The 19,240-nt window shown below is 42.9% G+C and overlaps 1 pseudogene; it reads left to right on the top strand.

Moving 5' to 3' along the window:
- The first annotated feature begins 8,584 nt into the window (after window positions 1–8,584).
- Window positions 8,585–8,750, top strand: LOC123463003 (annotated as a pseudogene).
- The last annotated feature ends 10,490 nt before the right edge of the window (window positions 8,751–19,240 follow it).

Raw genomic sequence — 19,240 nt, 5'->3', positions numbered from 1 at the left:
AGACGACTTTTGGCCAAGATGGCAACCGCCTAGCTGTGCTGCAATCCTGGGGAAAGACAGGCAAGATATTAAGGTATTTCTGGGTCTTCTTGTCAGTGGGAGAGCTCAGAGGGGGGGGGGGGGAAATAGGGAATCTCCGATCCCCTCAAGGGCGGGTAGGAAACCCATGCCACCAAATAGCTGGGTGCCCCATCCCATGCTATGTCACAGTGCCCTGTCCTCAGCCCCATCCCGCACCCCGCCCTGCAACCCATCTCAGTGCCAACCCCAGCCAACCTCCTTTCTCCTCTGGCAGGGGAGCACAGACTGTTTCTGGGTACCCAACCAGAGTTTGGGCTGATTCAGGGCTTGATACCTCAGTCCCCCTGCAAACTCAAATGTAGGCAGCTTTGGTGCATTACAACTTAAGAATTCAAGAAACATTGGCACCCCTGTCAGGCAGTAGATAGGTGGCGTTGGCAAGTGGGAGCCAAAGCCGAGGTTGCTTGGCAACTGCCCCAGGCTACCTCAGATTCCCACTGCACTATAGCCCAGGCTGATCCACCCACCTAGATGCCCATACACTGTCATGAGCATACTACAGCGCAAAAGAAATAATATGAAAAATCAAATGCAAGAAAATCCAGTTAGACCACCCAGTCCAACAATTAAAAATACATCTAACCAAAACATAGAAGAGTCATTAGGATCTGAACACAAAATTGAACCTATAAACAATGCAACCCTGACCAACCTACTGATAGAACTTGCAGGAAAGCAACAAAGGACCGATAATCGTGTGTTTGCTACCATCACTAAGCTAGAATAAATTCATAAGATATTGGAAGGAGTTCAAAGAAAGTTAACATTTGAGGGAAGGTGAAAAAAAACAGGACCTTAAAAATCAGCTGGAAATACTAAATGAAGACATAAAGAAATGCAAGGATGAATTCCAAGAATCATCAAGAAAATCAGAAAGTGAGGTGAAAAGAGAGATGGACAGAGCAATGGAAATGATACATAGAAAAGTAGTAGAAAATGCAAACATAATTGAACAAGACCAAAACACACCAGAGGCTCTCAAGAATAGAGTCAGCAAAGTGCACAATAGAAACTCTGATCTAGAAGAGAAGATGGAAGAAACAGTTCAAGAGTTCAAGACTTCAGTAAGATCAAAAGTTCCTATGAACAGAACATGAGGGAATTGTGGTATACACTTAAATGTCCTAATATCAGAATCATTGGAATACCAGAAGGAGAAGAATTTCAGACCAAAGGCATGGAGAAATAAAATAATTGAAGAAAATTTCCCCAGCCTCTTAAAAGAAAGGCCCATCAAGATACAAGAAGCCAACAGAACTCCAAACAGACTGAACCAAAGGAGAAACTCTCCAAGACATATTATCATTAAGACTCTAAGCGTTGACACCAAAGAGAAAATCCTAAAAGCATCTAGGGAAAAACAGCACACCACTTTCAAAGGTAACCCCATCAGAATTCCTTCAGAATTCTCAATGGAAACCATGAAAGCTAGAAGGAACTGGGATGAAACACTCCAGAGTCTAAGAACCTATGGCTTTCAGCCCAAACTACTCTACCCAGCAAAAGTATCCTGTATAATAGATGGTGAAAGAAAAACTTTCCATGACAAAACTCAGCTTTACAATTATATGAACACAAAACCAAACCTACAGAGAGTATTTCAGGAAATTCTCCACAGAGAAGAAAAAAAAATAACCAAACTCAAATGCCTACAAGAAGCAGATCACAATAACCAAACACAGAGTAGGCACAAAAAGCATCAAAGCCCATGAAAACACCAACACACATCTACCATCACAATATGGCAGGGATCAAATCAAACCTCACAGTCATTACCGTAAAAATTAATGGCCTTAATTCACCCATCAAGAGACACAAGCTAACAAGATTGAACAAAAAATTAGACCCCTCTATCTGTTGCCTCCAAGAAACCCACCTCACCACTAAAGACAGACACCTCCTCAGGGTGAAAGGGTGGAAAACAATATTCCAAGCAAATGGGAATAAGAAGCAGGTGTAGGTATATTAATATCGTGTAAAATACACTTCAAACCAAAAATAATCAAAAAAGACAAGGAAAGCCAGTTCCTACTGTCAAGGGAATGATCTATCAAGAGGATATTACAATCATAAATCTGTGTGCACCAACCACAGGGACACCACAGTTCATAAAACAAAACCTACATGACAATAAAACAGAAATAAGCACCAACACCATCATAGCTGGGGACTTCAATACACCATTATCAGTAATAGAAAGATCATCCAAACAGAAACTCAACAGGGAAGTTCAAGAGCTCAACAAAACCATATATAACTTAGACCTCATGAACATCTACAGAACTCTCCACCCCAAACCCACAGACTACACATTCTTCTCCTCAGCCCAAGGAATATTCTCTAAAACAGACCATATACTGGGTCACAAAGACTGCCTCCACATATTTAGGGAAATTGACATAATTCCCTGAATGATATCAGATCACAATGCTATATGGCTAGAAAGCAACAACAAAAGACCCACCAAGAATCCCAACGGCACCTGGAAACTGAACAGCACACTTTGAAACAATAAATGGATAGTGGATGAAATTAAAAAGGAAATTCAAAAATTCCTGGAATTGAATGAAAATGAAAACACATCATACCAAAACTTATGGGACACAATGAAGGCAGACCTCAGGGAAAAATTCATAGCACTCAATGCATTCATAAAAAAGACAGAAAGATCCCAAATCAATAACCTAACCATTCAGCTAAAGGCACTGGAAAAACAAGAGAAATCCAACCCAAAGTGCTCCAGAAGGAAAGAAATAATTAAAATTAGAGAAGAAATTAATAAATTGGACACCAAGGAAACAATTAAGACAATTGGCAAAACAAAGAGCTGGTTCTTTGAAAAAATAAACAATATTGACAAACCCCTGGCCAATTTGATCAAGCAAAAAAAGGAGAGGCTTCAAATTAACAAAATTCAAACTGAAAAAGGAGAGATCATAACAGACATAAGTGAAATTGGGAGAATCATCAGGACTTATTTCAAAAACCTCTACTCCACAAAACTGGATATTGTCAAGGAGATGGATAAATTCCTGGAACCATACCATCTATCAAAGCTAAACTCAGACAAATTAATTTCCTCAATGAGCCCATCACTCATGGAGATTGAAAAAGTAATCAAAAACTTCCACAAGAAGAAGAGTCCAGGTCAGATGGCTTCTCAGATCAATTCTATCAAACCTTCATGGAAGAACTCCAACCAATCTTCCCTAAACTGTGCCACACAATTGAAGAACAGGAAAAGCTACCCAACTCCTTTTATGAAGCTACTATCACCCTAATTCCAAAACCAGGCAGAGATGCCACAAGAAAAGAAATCGACCAGCCTATTTCCCTAATGAACTTAGATGCAAAGGCACTGAACTAAATCCTCGCACTACGAATCCAACAACACGTCAAAAGCATCATACACTTTGAGCAAGTGGGATTTATCCCAGCAACAAAAGGATGGTTCAATATATGGAAATCTGTCAATGTAATACACCACATAAACAAGGTTAAACATAAAAACCACATGATCATGTCAATAGATGCAGAAAAGGCCTTTGACAAGAAACAACAACACTACATGATCAAAACATTAGAGAGAATTGGCATAGTTGGTACATATCATAACATAATAAAGGCAATATCCAAAGCTCTGAAGGCCCAAATAATACTTAATGAAGAGAGACTGGCAGAATTCCCATTAAGATCACTAACAAGACAGGGTTGTCCTCTCTCACCTCTGTTTTTCAACATAGTACTGGAAGTCCTAGCTCAAGCAATAAGAGAGGAGAAGGAAATAAAAGGGATACAATATGGAAAGGAAGAAGTTAAGTTAGCTCTATGCTCTGATAACATGATTGTATATGTAAGAGACCGAGACTCCATCCCTAAACTCCTGAAGGTAATTAACTCCTATAGCAAAGTAGCAGGATACAAAATCAATGCACAAAAATCAGTAGCATATCTATATGCAAATGACAAAGATACAAAGAAATAAATAAGGGACATAGTCCCATTTTCAATAACAACAACAAAAAAATACATTGGAATAATGTTAAACAAGGAAGTGAAAGATCTATATAATGAAAACATAAAAACATTCAAAAAAGAAATTGAGGAGGACTTGAGAAAATGGAAATACCTCCCATGCTACTGGATAGGCAGAATTAACATTGTGAAGATGACAATCCTACCAAAGGCAATATATAGATTTAATGCAATTCCAATTAAAATCCCTACATTGTTCTTCACAGAGATAGAAAAAATGACCTCAAATTTCATAAGGAAATGCAGAAGGCCTCACATATCCAAACATATCCTCAGCAAAAGAAATACCTCCGGTGGCATCACCATACCTGATCTAAAGCAAATCCGAATGGATCAAAGACCTCAATATAAGACCAGAAACTCGAATGCTACTTGAAGAAAATTTAGGAAGTACTTTCCATGACATAGGAATGGAAAAAGACTTCCTGAACAAATCCCCAGTAGCTCACGATCTTAAAGAGTCACTCAACCAATGGGATCATATGAAACTGAAGAGTTTCTTTGCAGACAAGCATACCAGAAGCAAAGCCAATAGATTACCCACAGAATAGGAGAAAATATTTGTGGTTAGCCAACTGATAGAGGTCTAATCTCTAGAATCTACAAAGAACACAAAAATCTAAACAGTAAGAAGTCAAGCACCCCACTCACAAAATGGGGCAAAGAGCTGAACAGGCAGTTCACAGAGGAAGAAACACAAATGGCAAACATACACTTAAGAAAACGTTCATCATCCCTAATCATGTGCTGGTAGCTGGTTCACCAAGAAAATAGAACCCTTGCTTGTTTTGCCAATTGTCCTTAGTTTCAGCTGGGGCCCTTTTGAACTATGATGGGATGGTTATCTCCTTAGGATCTGCATCTATCTGAAAAAGAGAAGTATATTCTCCAAAGGATAATAAAGTTAGCACCAGACAAATGGAATAACCATTATTTTTTTATAGATAATTTAATAGGTGTAGGCCCTCTTATAACCCACGATTGGTGGTAGCTTGTAATGAAGAGCAGGCTCATGTTTGGATATGGTTCTCACTTGTTTCCATGCTCCAGCTATGGGTCCTGTATCACTGAGGGGATCAGTTAGCCAAATCAAGAGCAGTTGGTTTCCCACCATGAATATGCGCCACTATTGCACTTGTGTGAGCATCACAAAAGGTTATTTTCTGCTACGTATGTTAGAGCATGAGTTGCTTGGACAAATATTGGTCATTTTCCCCCAGTCGCCCATGTAACACCTTCTGGCACTAGAAGTGCTGACTGTCTGGGGACTGACCCTCTTCCAGCTTCCAGCCATGTCATTCCATTTTACATGTCAACCGCATATGGTTCCTTCAGGAGTAGGGTCTTACCACTGACCTTTAGTGGGTCATCAAGTACTCTGACAGATATTTGTCTTTCCTCTGATCAAAAGCTCATTGTAGATGATAGCCACATGCTGGTACAGGGAGTTACAGGTCAGTGGCCACTAAGAAAAGGAAGGAAAAGCTAACTAATATAAAAGAGTTAGAGGCAAAAGAGAGAGAGAGAGAGAGATTGAGAGAGAGAGGCTGTAGAAGATTAAGGTCGGTCTTCATCATACCCTCTCCAGTGTCTTGTGGCTCAGGTGTTCCCCCTAAGGGCCTGGTGAAGGTTCAACCATTTGGTCTGCCTTTTAGGAAGTAGAATTTCATGGTATTATTGACCTTTGGGTTTATATTTGTATCTCCAAGACCCCTCATTTGCCCTCCCCTCCCTTCCACCAAGCCTATTGTCTAGTTCTCAAGATACTTGCTGGGTATGTTGGCATCTTGGGTATATTAAGGTTAGGTTGTAGTGAGTGAGACATTTCTCCTACCTATAACTGGGCTAACTGCACACTGCATGGAGGGACAAGGGGAAGGAGGTAGGACATGGATGAGCCTAACAATGGTACCAACTTGACTGTATTCACTGAATACAAAACTAATTAATAAAAAAGTTAATAAATTTTTTAAAGCAGGGGTCAAAATCAAAAATAAATAAATAAAGCCAGACCCAGTAGCTCACATTGGTAATCCCAGTATTGCTATGATGAGAAGGGAGGCAAAGACAGGATAATCCCTGAATGACAGCAGGCCCACTCACCTGCCATACCCAGTGAACAAAAGACTTTGCTTTAAACAACATGCAAAGCAAGGACTGACACGGGACACATGAGAGTGTCCTCTGGTCACCCATGTACCCTGGAACATAAATGTCCACACTCATACATAAACATGCACATACACACACAGATTTTTTAAAAAATACAAAATGTAGGATTTGCTTTTATTTTTTATTGTGGGGTCCTAAGCTGTGTGACTCTCAACTCCAGACCTTGGGGATCCAGCAAAGACACAAATTAAGCCTTGCTAAGCTTACCTCATGAAAGATTCTGGAAAGTTCTTCATAAAACTATAAAGCTCTCAAGCGAGAAATTTCACAGGACACTACAAAATGGAAAAACATTCCTGGATCAGAAGATTCAATATTGTGAAAATGACAATTACCAAAAGCAATCTACACATTTGATGCAATCCCCATCAAAATTCCAAAGACATTCTTCAAGGAAATAGAAAAAACAATCCAAAAATTCATTTGGAATCACAAAAACCCTAAAATATCTAAAATACTAAGCAACAAAAATGAGGCTGGTGGTATTACAATACCCGATTTTAACCTATACTACAGAGCTATGAACCAAACCTTGGCCATGTTAACAGAGATTGCCATACAGCAAGTTAAGTTTTTACTTCCTCACCTAAAACTCAGCTACCAGAAACAAAGGGATCACACACCTGGCTAAACACTCCCCCATCCTACCAGCAGCTGATGAAGAAACAAAGGCATTGTGGTTTAACCAGTAACTCTGTGACCTTTGCCCTAACTACGATCCCTTCCTCCTACAACTCCTTGCCCTGACCATGTCCCCTTCCCCCTACAACCCTATATAAACCTACATGTAAGAATAAACTCTCAAGGCCTTGACAAACATCTAGCATGGTCTCCTTCTTGTGTCTGTTTGCCTTTTCTCAACAGGTTCGCTTCTCCTCAAGTCCTTGTTCAACTCCCTGCTGGCAGGGGCAAGTGGCACTCAAACCTGGGGCCCGAGGTATGAAGTGTGACCTGGGCATCACTCAAGTGGACAGCCGTCCTCGCCATTGGATTGCCACCCCACCAGGGTGAGTGAAGATCCACTTAGATCACTACAAACAATACACCTGTAATACAGATCTGCTCCATGGTCACCACAGAAGAAACCCACCTGTGATACAGACCCGCTAAGGTAAGACAAGTGACACAGACTTCTAGGCAAACCTTTTAAAGGATATTTAGTCAGATTTGCAAGACACAAGAACTGTGGGTTTTCTTTTTGCACTTCTTCTCCTTTTACTTTAGGTTGGCGCCATCACGTGGAATTGCAACATAGCAACAGGGCAACTGAAGCTTCTTGGCCAGGGCTACCCTCTGGCATTGGCTGAAGGCCCCTAGCTCCCTGTGCAAATCCCAACAGCACATTCGGGCATTGGCAAAGACCTCCTATCTAGCCTCTCTTCCTACCTGGTTATGTAACAGCCAGTAAATGCTCTTAGAGCAGCTGCCAATTCTTAAAATTGTGGTCAGGCTCATGTCAAGCCCACCGGGGAATCCCCTGTGCCAGTTCTCCAACTGGAAACATTGCCCTCTGGTCTTGCCATTTCTTCTCTTTCCTTTTCTATCATGGGACAGACCCTAAGTAAGCATAAATTGTTGAAGGGCTTAAAACTCCTCTCAAGGCACAAGGAACACTAGTTAAGGAAAAACATTTAACAAAGAGTAAAAAGGAGCTAATTGCCATAGTAAAAGATATTTTGAAAGCACAAGGAATTGTGATTGCTTCAAGTTATTTAAGCAAATTTTTATTTTATCAGGAGGATTTGTTTTTGTGTGTGTGTGTGTGTGTGTGTGTGTGTGTATGTGTTTCTGTGTGCTCATTGTGCTTGCTAGTCGTGTGTTGTTTGTGACTGTTTGTGACTAAAGAGATGAGACGGATGCAGGTGAAACCACTTTCTCTTCTAGAGAACGATTTCAAGGAAATCAAAGACCTAAGCATAGAAATTAAAAAGGAAAAGTTAAATGCCTTTTGCAGGGGTTAATTTGCAAGATATTTGTTCTAGGTCAAGTTCACCTTACATAGAGGATTATTAAAAAAAACAAAACTTCCTCTAAAGAGGTAACTTATAATTTGTCAGATTTTTTTTTAAAGATTGTAATGTCCTGTTACTCAAAAGGAGGAGGCAACTGATCTGACTTCTGAGCCAGCCTGCCTAAAGATAACAACACAATTTGCCTTAGTTACTCCCAATTAAATCATTTACAAATGTGTTATTGGTATTAATGATATAAAATTGTGTTAAGACTACTTTCTTTTTAGTAATAGGATTAATCAATTTGGTGTAATTTTTTAATAGCCTTATAAGAAAGATAATTAATCACTTCTTGGCATTTTGGCTAAGATCAAATGTAGTATCTGTTCTTGTCAGTTTAATATCTGATAAGTCCTCTATCTGAGGATAAATATATTAAATGGATTTTTGGAACTCAGAGCTGGAATAAAAACTTGCTCCGGAGACTTCTGGTCAAGATGGCGACCACCTAGCTGCACTACAGATAACAAGGGAAAAAAAAGGTAAGTATTCAAGGGAAATTAGGAAATTTTTGCAAGAGGGAGGGCACAGATCGGGGTAAAAGAGGGAAGCACACAACCCTGCGACCCACGACCCGCCACCCCGCCAGCCGCGACCCGCCATGAGCTGCCAAATCGGTGTGGTCCGGCACCCCGGCGCCCCAGTGGCCCCGCGCGCACCAAGCCCCACGCGGCCCGGCGGCCATGCGCACCCCACAACCACTGCGCCACAGGCCCGCACACCCCCCGCCACTCCCCTGCGCACGCCCAACGCTCCCTATCCACACGCAGGAGGCGCGCCCCAAGCGCCCCGGGCGCCTAGGAGTGCCCCACGCCTCCGCATCCCCCGCGAGCCCCAGACCCCTATGCCCCACCCCCGGGCGTCCCGGGACACTCGCACCCAACCCCATGTGCCTCGAGCCCCTCCCCCGGGCACCCTGCCTTCCCAACCCACGCTCCCCACGCTCCCTACCCACACGTGGCAGACACGCCCCGAGTGCCCCGTGGCAGATGCGCCCCGAGCGCCCCGTGGCGCCCTGCGCCCCGGGCTCCCAGGCATGCCCACGCCCCCCGCGTGCCCAGAGACCCCCGCGCCCCACCAACGTGCCCCGCCCCCCCCACATGTCCAGAGCACCCCGCGGCGCCCCGCGGCATCTGGCAGTGTCCCGCAGTGTCCCGCACCCCATCTTACCTCAGCGTGCTTCATGCCCCCGGCATGAACCGCAACACCCGTGACACACTCCCCCACGTGACCCGCCCAGACCCAACCCCCCGCAAGTCCAGAGCACCCCGCTGCATCCTGCAGCGTCCTGCGCCCGCCACGCCCACCCGAGCGCCCACCCCCCCCGCACGCCCTGCACTCCTAGCCGCCCCCCCCGCACACCACCCCCCCAGCGCGCCCCGCGCCCCCACCCCCACGTGCCCCGGTGCATCCAGCATGCCTCGAGCCCTGTGCACCCCGCGGCACCTCCTGCCCCCCCACCCTACGCGCCCCACGTCCCCCTGCCACACGAGGCCCAGGTGTCCCCGCGTGTCCTGAGCACACACCTGCATGCCCCGCACCCCCTGCGCCGCCCACCCGCATGCCCCGCAACCCATGCGCCCTACCCCCGCGTGCCTCGCCCCACCCAGTGCCCCACACCCCCTGCATGTCCTCAGCATGCTCCGCCCCCCTCCATGCCCTGCGACCCCCACGACACCCACCCCGCGCACCTCATGTCCAGAGCATCCTGCGGCATCCCGTGGCATCCTGCACACCGGTGTGTCCTGTGCCCCCTCCCCCCGCGCACCCCATGCCCCCCCCCCGTGCCCTCTGCCCCTAGTACCCCATGAACCGTGGCATCGCACGAGTCCTGCGCCTCCTGCACACTCCCCCATGCCCCCCTGCGCGCCCTGTGCCCCCCCACATACCCTGCCCCTCGCGCCCCCCCACGACTCCCAGGTGACCCGCACCCACCTCGCCCCGCACACCCCCTCTGCACGCACGCCCCCCCAAGCCCATGGTGCACCCCTCACCCCCCCGACTGACCAGAGTGCCACACGCCCCCCGCCCCTCCAGGGCACCTCACCCCGCGCCACGTGAACCCTGCCACCTCCTGCACGCCCCACCCTGATTGCCCAGTGCCCCGGGAGACACCGCGCCCCCGCTGCCGCGTGCCCCACTCACTCCGTACACCCCATCACACCCTGCGACCCCCGTCTGCCCACACGCCCACGCACCCTCTGCACGTCCCACGTGGCTGTGCTCTGATCGGGCACCCACCAGTCATACCTGCCAGCCTGCTACACTGAAGCTGAGACCTCCTACCTTGCTCTTGTTCTCTGATCCTGCGAGTAGATCAGCCACGTGGTCCTCGGTTTACAGGCATGTGGAGGCCACCCCTGCCGTGAATAGGTGGCTGCCAGGTCCCCTACTGCTGTGCTCACATCACTTGTTGCTGGTCAGCCTCTGCTGTGTCCTGATTCCGTACCCACATCATCTGCCTATACACTACAATTGCACATGCAGTGGGCCCACTCCCACAAAAAGAGCCACACAAGTCCACACTAAGTCACTAGCGCCAGCGCAGGTGCCATCCCCTACCTCTACATCGCCACCCATCTCCCACTCCCCTGAGCCGGGAGAGCACAGACTGTTTATAGACCCCAGTGTACCCAGCCAGAGTCTGGGTACCTTCAGGCCTTGCTACCTCAGTCCCCTTTCAAGCTCAAAGGCAGGCAGCTTAGGTGCATTACTGGGTGAGAATTCAGGCAACTTTGGTGCCCCTGTCAGGCTATAAATAGGCAGCTTTGGCAAGAGTGAGCAAAAACCCAGGCTGCTTGCAACTGCCCCAAGCTGCCTTGGACTCGTATTAAGCTAGATCCCAGGCTGCTCCACCCACCTACCTGCCCATACACTGACATGGGTAGACCACAGCACAAAAGAAATAACACAAAAAATAAAATGGAAGAAAATCCAGACAGATGACCCAGTCCAACAAGGATCACAACTAACCAAAACATAGAAGAGTGTTTAGGATCAGAACATCAAGTGGAAGCAATGAACACTGCAACCCTGACCAAACTACTGCTAGAACTGACAGGAAAGCTACAAAGGATAGATAATCGTATGGATGCTACCATCACTAAGCTAGAGCAATATGATAAGACACTGGAAGGAATTCAAAGAGAGCTAAGAGAGTTGAGAGAGAGTGAAAAAAAAAAAGGACCTTAAAAATCAGCTGGCCACACTAAATGAAAACATAAAGAAATGCAAGGATAATTTCCAAGAATCATCAAGAAAATCAGAAAATGAGACAAAAAGGGAGCTGGACAAAGTGATGGAAGTGATACATAGGAAAGTAGTAGAAAATGCAAACTTAATTGAACAAGTCCAAACCCACTAGAGGCTCTCAAGAATAGAGTCAGCGAAGTGGAAGATAGAAATTCTGATCTGGAAGACAGGATGGAAGAAACAGTTCAAGAGTCCAAAAATTTCAGTAAGTTCAAAAGTTCCTGTGAACAGAACATGAGAGAATTGTGGGACACACTTAAACGTCCTAATATCAGAATCATGGGAATACCAGAAGGAGAAGAATTTCAGACCAAAGGCATGGAGAACTTATTTAACACAATAATTGAAGAAAACTTCCCCCGTCTCTTAAAAGAAAGGCCCATGAAGATTCAAGAAGCAAATAGAATTCCTAACCAACTAGACCAAAGGAGAAACTCCCCATGACATATTATCATTAAGACTCTAAACATTGACACCAAGGAAAAAATCCTAAAAGCAGCTAGGGAAAAACAGCACACCACTTTCAAAGGAAACCCCATCAGAATTACTTCAGACTTCTGAATGGAAACCCTGAAAGCTAGAAGGGCCTGGAATGAAACTCTCCAGACTCTAAGAAACTATGGCTTTAACCCAAACTACTCTACCCGGCAAAAGTCTCCCTTGTAATAGATGGTGAAAGGAAAACTTTCCATGACAAAACTCAGCTTTACAATTATATGAACACAAAACCAAACCTACAGAAAGTACTCCAGGAATTTCTCCACAGAGAAGAAACAAATAACCAAACACAAATGCCTACAAGAAGCAGATCACAGCAACCAAACCCAGAGTAGATAGAAAAAAAAAAATTAAATTCCATGGAAATGCCAACACACCTCTACCACCACAACATGACAGGGATCAAATCAAATCTCACAGTCATCACCCTAAACATTAATGGCCTTAATTCACCCATCAAGAAACACAGGCTAACAGGGTGGATCAAAAAATTAGACTCCTCAATCTGCTGCCTTCAAGAAACCCACCTTACCACTAAAGACAGAAACCTCCTCAGAGTGAAAGGGTGGAAAACAATATTCCAAGCAAATGGGAATAAGAAACAAGCACGTGTAGCTATATTAATATCAGATAAAGTTGACTGCAAACCAAAAACAATCAAGAAAGACAAAGAAGGCTACTTCCTACTTATAAAGGGAACAATCCATCAAGAGGATATTACAATCATAAATCTGTATACACCAAACACAGGGGCACCACAGTTCATAAAACAAAACCGACTTGACAATAAAACAGAAATAACGACCAACACCATCATAGCTGGGGACTTCAACACACCATTATCAGTAATAGACAGCTCAACAGGGAAGTAAGAGAGCTCAACAAAACCATAGAGCACTTAGACCTAACAGACATCTAAAGAACTTTCCATCCCAAATCCACAGACTACACATTCTTCTCAGCAGCCCATGGAATATTCTCTAAAATAGACCATATACTGGGTCACAAAGATAGCCTCCACACATTTAAGAAAATCGACATACTTCCCTGCATGATATCAGATCATTATGCTATATTTCTAGAATTCAACAACAAAAAAACCAACAAGAACCCCAACAGCAACAGGAAACTGAATAGCACACTCTTAAACAACAAATGGGTAGTGGATGAAATAAAAAATGAAATTACAAAATTCCTGGAATTGAATGACAATGAGAACACATCATACCAAAACTTATGGGCCACAATGAAGGCAGTCCTCAGGGGAAAATTCATAGCACTCAAAGCCTTCATAAAAAAGACAGAAAGATCCCAAATCAATAGCCTAACCATCCACCTAAAGGCATTGGAAAAACAAGAAAAATCCAACCCAAAGAGCTCCAGAAGGAAAGAAATAATTAAAATCAGAGCAGAAATTAATGAATTGGAAACCAAGGAAACAATTAAGACAATTGACAAAACAAAAAGCTGGTTCTTTGAAAAAATAAACAAGATTGACAAACCTCTGGCCAATTTGATCAAGCAAAAAAAGGAGAGACTCCAAATTAACAAAATTCAAACTGAAAAAGGAGAGATCACAACAGACATCAGTGAAATCGGCAGAATCATCAGGACTTATTTCAATAACCTCTACTCCAGAAAACTTCAAAATGTGGAGGAGATGGATAAATTCCTGGATGCATATCATCTACCAAAGCTAAACTCAGAGCAGATCAACCACCTCAATGAAACCACAACGCTCATGGAGATTGAAAAATAATAATAAACCTCCCAAAAAAGAAGAGTCCAGGATCAGATGGATTCCCAGCCGAATTTTATCAAACCTTTATGGAAGAACTCAAAGCAATCTTCCTAAAACTGTGCCACACAATTGAAGTACAGGGAAAGCTACCCAACTCCTGCTATGAAGCTAGTATTACCCTAATCCCAAAATCAGGCAGAGATGCCACAAGAAAAGAAAACTATCGGCCTATTTCCCTAATGAACATAGATGCAAAGATCCTCAACAAAATACTCGCAAACCGAATCCAACAACACATCAAAAGCATTATCCACCTTGACCAAGTGGGATTTATCCCAGGAACATAAGGGTGTCTGTCAATGTAATACACCACATAAACAAGCTTAAACATAAAAATCACATGATCATTTCGATAGATGCAGAAAAGGCCTTTGACAAGATACATCACTTCATGATCAAAACATTGGAGAGAATCAGCATGACCGGTTCACATCTTACCATAATAAAGGCAATATAAAAAGCTCCAAAGGCCCAAATAAAACTTAATGGAGAGAGACTGGAGGAATTCCCATTGAGATTAGGAACAAGACAGGGATGTCCTCTCTCACCTCTACTTTTTAATATAGTTCTGGAAGTCCTAGCCCAAGCAATAAGGCAAGAGAAGGAAATAAAAGGGATACAATTTGGAAAGGAAGAAGTTAAGTTAGCTCTATTCGCTGATGACATGATTGTATATGTAAGAGACCCGAGAGACTCCATCCCAAAACTCCTGAAGGTGATTAACTCTTATAGCAAAGTAGCAGGATACAAAATCAATGCACAAAAATCGGTAGCATTTCTGTATGCAAATGACAAAGACACAGAAAAAGAAATAAAGGACATAGTCCCATTTTCAATAGCAACAACAACAACAAAAATACCTTGGAATAACGTTAACCAAGGAAGTAAAAGATCTATACAATGAAAATATAAAAACTCTCAAAAAAGAAATTGAGGAGGACTTGAAAAGATGCAAAGACCTCCCATGCTCCTGGATAGGCAGAATTAACATTGTGAAGATGACAATCCTACCAAAGGCAATATATAGATTTAACGCAATTCCAATTAAAATCCCTATAGTGTTCTTCACAGACATAGAAAAAATGATCCCAAATTTCATATGGAAACCAGAAGGCTTCGCATATCCAAACATATCCTCAGCAAAAGAAATACCTCCAGTGGCATCAGCATACCTGATATAAAGCTATATTACAAAGCCATAGTAATAAAAACAGCATGGTACTGGCATAAAAACAGGAGTATAGACCAATTGAATAGACTTGAGGACCCGGATTTTGGGCCAAGCAACTATAGCTACTTGATATTCAACAAAGGCCCAAACAATATAGACTGGAAAAAAGATAGCATCTTCAACAAATGGTGCAGGACAAACTGGATAACCACATTCAGGAAACTAAAACTTGATCCACACATTTCACCATGCACAACACTCAAATCCAAATGGATCAAAGACCTCAACATAAGACCAGAAACTTGAAAACTACTGGAAGAAAATTTAGGAAGTACTTTCCATGATATAGGAATGGAAAAAGATTTCCTGAATAAAACCCCAGTGGCTCAAGTTCTTAAACAGTCACTCAACCATTGGGATCATATGAAGCTGAAGAGTTTCTTTACAGACAAGCATATAATAAGCAAAGCCAATAGAATACCCACAGAATGGGAGAAAATATTTGCAGGTTATCCAACTGATAGAGGCCTTATCTCTAGAATTTACAAAGAACTCAAAAGTCTAAACAATAAGAAGACAAACTACTCAACTCACAAAATGGGGCACAGAGTTAAACAGGCAATTCACAGAGGAAGAGATACAAATGGCAAACACACACCTAAGAAAATGTTCATTGTCCCTAATCATCAGAGAAATGCAAATTAAAACAACTATGAGATTCCACCTTACCCCAATAAGGATAGCCAACATCAAAAGGTCAAATGAAAATAAATGCTGGCGAGGATGTGGAGAAGCAGGACACTCATTCACTGTTGGTGGGAATGCAGGATGGTACAACCACTTTGGAAAGCAATATGGAGACTCCTGAAAAAGCTGACTATAGAAATACCAACAGACCCAGTTATACCATTACTGGGCATCTACCCTAAAACCTTCAAACCAAAAGCCAGAGAGATTTGCTCAACCATATTTGTAGCAGCTCAATTCGTAATAGCTAAAAGCTGGAATCAACCCAGATGTCCATCATTAGAAGAATGGATAATAAAGATGTGGTATATCTACACAATGGAATTCTATACAGCAGTAAGAAAAAATGACATAAAGAAATTTGAGGAAAAATGGTTGAACCTGGAACAGATCATTCTCAGCGAACTTACCCAATCACAGAAAAAAAATCGACACATAGTCTCACTCATCTGCAACACCTAACCTGAATCTGCCCAAGATGCCTTACATACCCACAAGCACCTCATGGACTAGACAACAAGATGGATGGGAGGGCAGGGAGGGAATCAAAGGGTGGAAAACAGTAATCTGGACCCAAATGGCAATGGTACCATAAAATTCTACTTCCTAAAAGACAGACCAAATGGCTGAACCTTCACTAGACCCTTACAGGAAACACCTGAACCACAAGACACTGGAGAGTGTAAGATCAAGACTGACCTAAATCTCCTACATCTTCCCTCCCTCCCTCTCCTCCTCTCCCCTCTATCTCTCTCCTCTCTAACTCTTGTATATTAGTTATCTTTTTCCTCAATTTCTTAGTGGACACTGACCTGTAACCCCCACTTCCAGCTTAGGCCTATCATGCACAATGAGCTTTTGATCAGAGAAACCTACAAGGTTTCCCAAAACAATGACAGACTTCTGTCAGAGTACTTGATGACCCACCAAAGGCCAGTGTTAACACCCTATTGCTGAAGACTCCATACGCAGCTGACACCTAAAATGGAATGGCATGGCTGGAAGCCAGGAGAGTCAGACCCCAGACAGTCAGCGTGTCTAGTGCCAGAAGGCGCTACATAGGTGACTGGGGGAAATGACCAAAATGTGTCCAAGCAACACACTGTTTAACCTAATTAGCAACAAAAAAACAGATGTGATGCCCACACAAGTGCAATAGTGGTACACAGCCATGGTGAGGAATCAATTGCTCTTGATTTGGCTAACTGATCCACTCAGTGGTACTAGACCCATAGCTGGAGCTGGGAAACAAGTCAGAACCATACCCAAACACAAGCCCACTCTACAATATCAAGCTACCATCAATCATGGGGTATAAGAGGGCCTAAACCTATCGTACTGTCTATCAAAAAAGTAAGTGTTATCTCAATTTTCCGGGTGCTAACTTACTCTCCGTTGGAGAATCTGCTTCTCTTTTTCAGATAGATGCAGATCCAAAGAAGAGAGCTGTCCCAACATACCTCAAAAAGGGCCCAACTGAAATTAAGGACAACTGGCAAAATAAGCAAGGGTGATGTTTTCCTGTGAACTGGATACCAGCACTATGGGGTAGGAGATCAACGCAGAGAAAAATCAACTCCTACCTAATTAGAGAGCCAGAGCCTGAGAGGCCCCCAACACCTCAGCACTGAAGAAGACCAAGAACGAACCCAACATGGCTCAGGGAAATCTTGTGGAAGAGGGGGCGGAAAGAATGTCAGAGTCACATGTTGGGTCATGTTTTGCAGAGACATTTATCATACCAATAACTGGGGGCTAACTCCACAATGCATGACCCATATTCATTAACAAGAAAGGTCTAATGGGAGGGGGTAGATCAAAGATGAGCCTAAATAATGGTACCAAACTGCCTGTATTTACTGAAAAGAAAACTAATAAATTAAATTAAAAAAAAAAAAAAAACTTGCTCCGTCCACTCCACGCATCGACCTAGTATTACAGTACTTACTTCTAGGAATGGTTCACCCCCTTGGGGGAGTATAAAAAAAAAAAAAAAAGGAAAGATAATTAATGAGGGGGTGAGATGAATTGATTGAAGAAACGGGAAAGGATTTTTTTCAATGATTACTTGTTAAAAATGCCTTTTGAGTGGTACTTAGATCAGAATGTTAAAGTATATAAATAAAGGTGTGTGAATGTAAAAAAAAAAAAAAAAAAATTCAGGCCAAACCTAAACACCATGCCTAAAGTCAAAGGTTTTTAAACTGTTAACAAACCTTAAGAAACATAAAGAAAAAAACTAACTTTCAGGGTAAAATATGTTGGGATAGCTTGCTTAAGTTTTATCAAATTTAAGTCATGAATAAAACATAAAATTGTTTTATGTTAATAAAAATTTCTATGGCACATAAAATCAATAGTTATAAAGTTTAAGCCAAAAATCATTGGTTGTCAAGTAATGTTTTTTCTTTCAAAAAATTTTCCAAGGCTTATATTAATATTTACCTAGTTGTTTGGGCTCAGAAAGGACCAGATTCTACTCTATTGTATGTAAAGTAACTGTCTCAATTTTGGCACCATGATAACATTTCATTACATTTGGTTAACTTACATTCAAAAATTCTAGCTATACAGAACAGTAATCTTCATTTTGATGCTACTAAGGCTACTAATAATTTACTTGCTACAATTAAGACTGTGTTGCCTGGTTGAGACTCTCTAAGTTCCTGAATAGGCAGCTTTGCAGTTGTGGGAGTTTTCCTTCTGCTTCTCTTATGCCTATTGCCTCTTTTCTTCAAGTGTTTAATAAAGTCTATTGTAAATGTTCACACAGAGGTCTGAGCTATACACTATAGGACATGTCCTTGGCTCTCTCAGACTTTATCCTAGTTCTCCCTGAATTTTGTCCGGCTGGTGGCCAGAGACAGATAAGAAGGGAGAAGGAGAATCTAAAACAGAGAAACCTGCTGAGTCAAAAAGCACTGAGGATAAGATAATCTCCATTGTGATGGGCTAAGCAAGCAATGGTACTTTACGACTTTTAAAATGATAGGTTTATCTAAACAGGTGGTCGGAGGCCAGAGGCCCCCGCAGTGGAGTGTTTCTGGAATGCCCTTAAAATGGAGATTGTTCGAGGACCTTAGAAAAATTAATAAGGCCATTGTACCTATGGGAGCCCTACAACCAGGCCTCCCCACTCCAGTAGCAATTCCTGTAGGATATTGTAAAATCATTATTGACCTAAAGGATTGCTTTTTTTACAATTCCCTTACACCCTGAAGATCGTTAGCATTTTGCAGTTAGTTTACCTGTGGTAAATTTTAGAGGCCCTATGCAGAGATTCCAATAAAAAGTGTTGCCCCAAGGGATGACTAACAGCCCTATGCTGTGTCAAAAATTTGTGGCCCAAATTATAGATCCATTTAGACATAAATGGCCTTCCTTATATATCATTCACTATATGGATGACATCCTCTTATCTGGTCCTGATCCCACTGAACTCCTTACTTGCTCTCAAGAGCTTTCTAGGGC

Source organism: Jaculus jaculus, chromosome 8, assembly GCF_020740685.1.
Source record: "Jaculus jaculus isolate mJacJac1 chromosome 8, mJacJac1.mat.Y.cur, whole genome shotgun sequence".
Taxonomy (NCBI): Eukaryota; Metazoa; Chordata; class Mammalia; order Rodentia; family Dipodidae; genus Jaculus; species Jaculus jaculus.
Note: the sequence above shows the minus strand (reverse complement) of the source record. Positions and strands in the feature narration are given on the sequence as shown.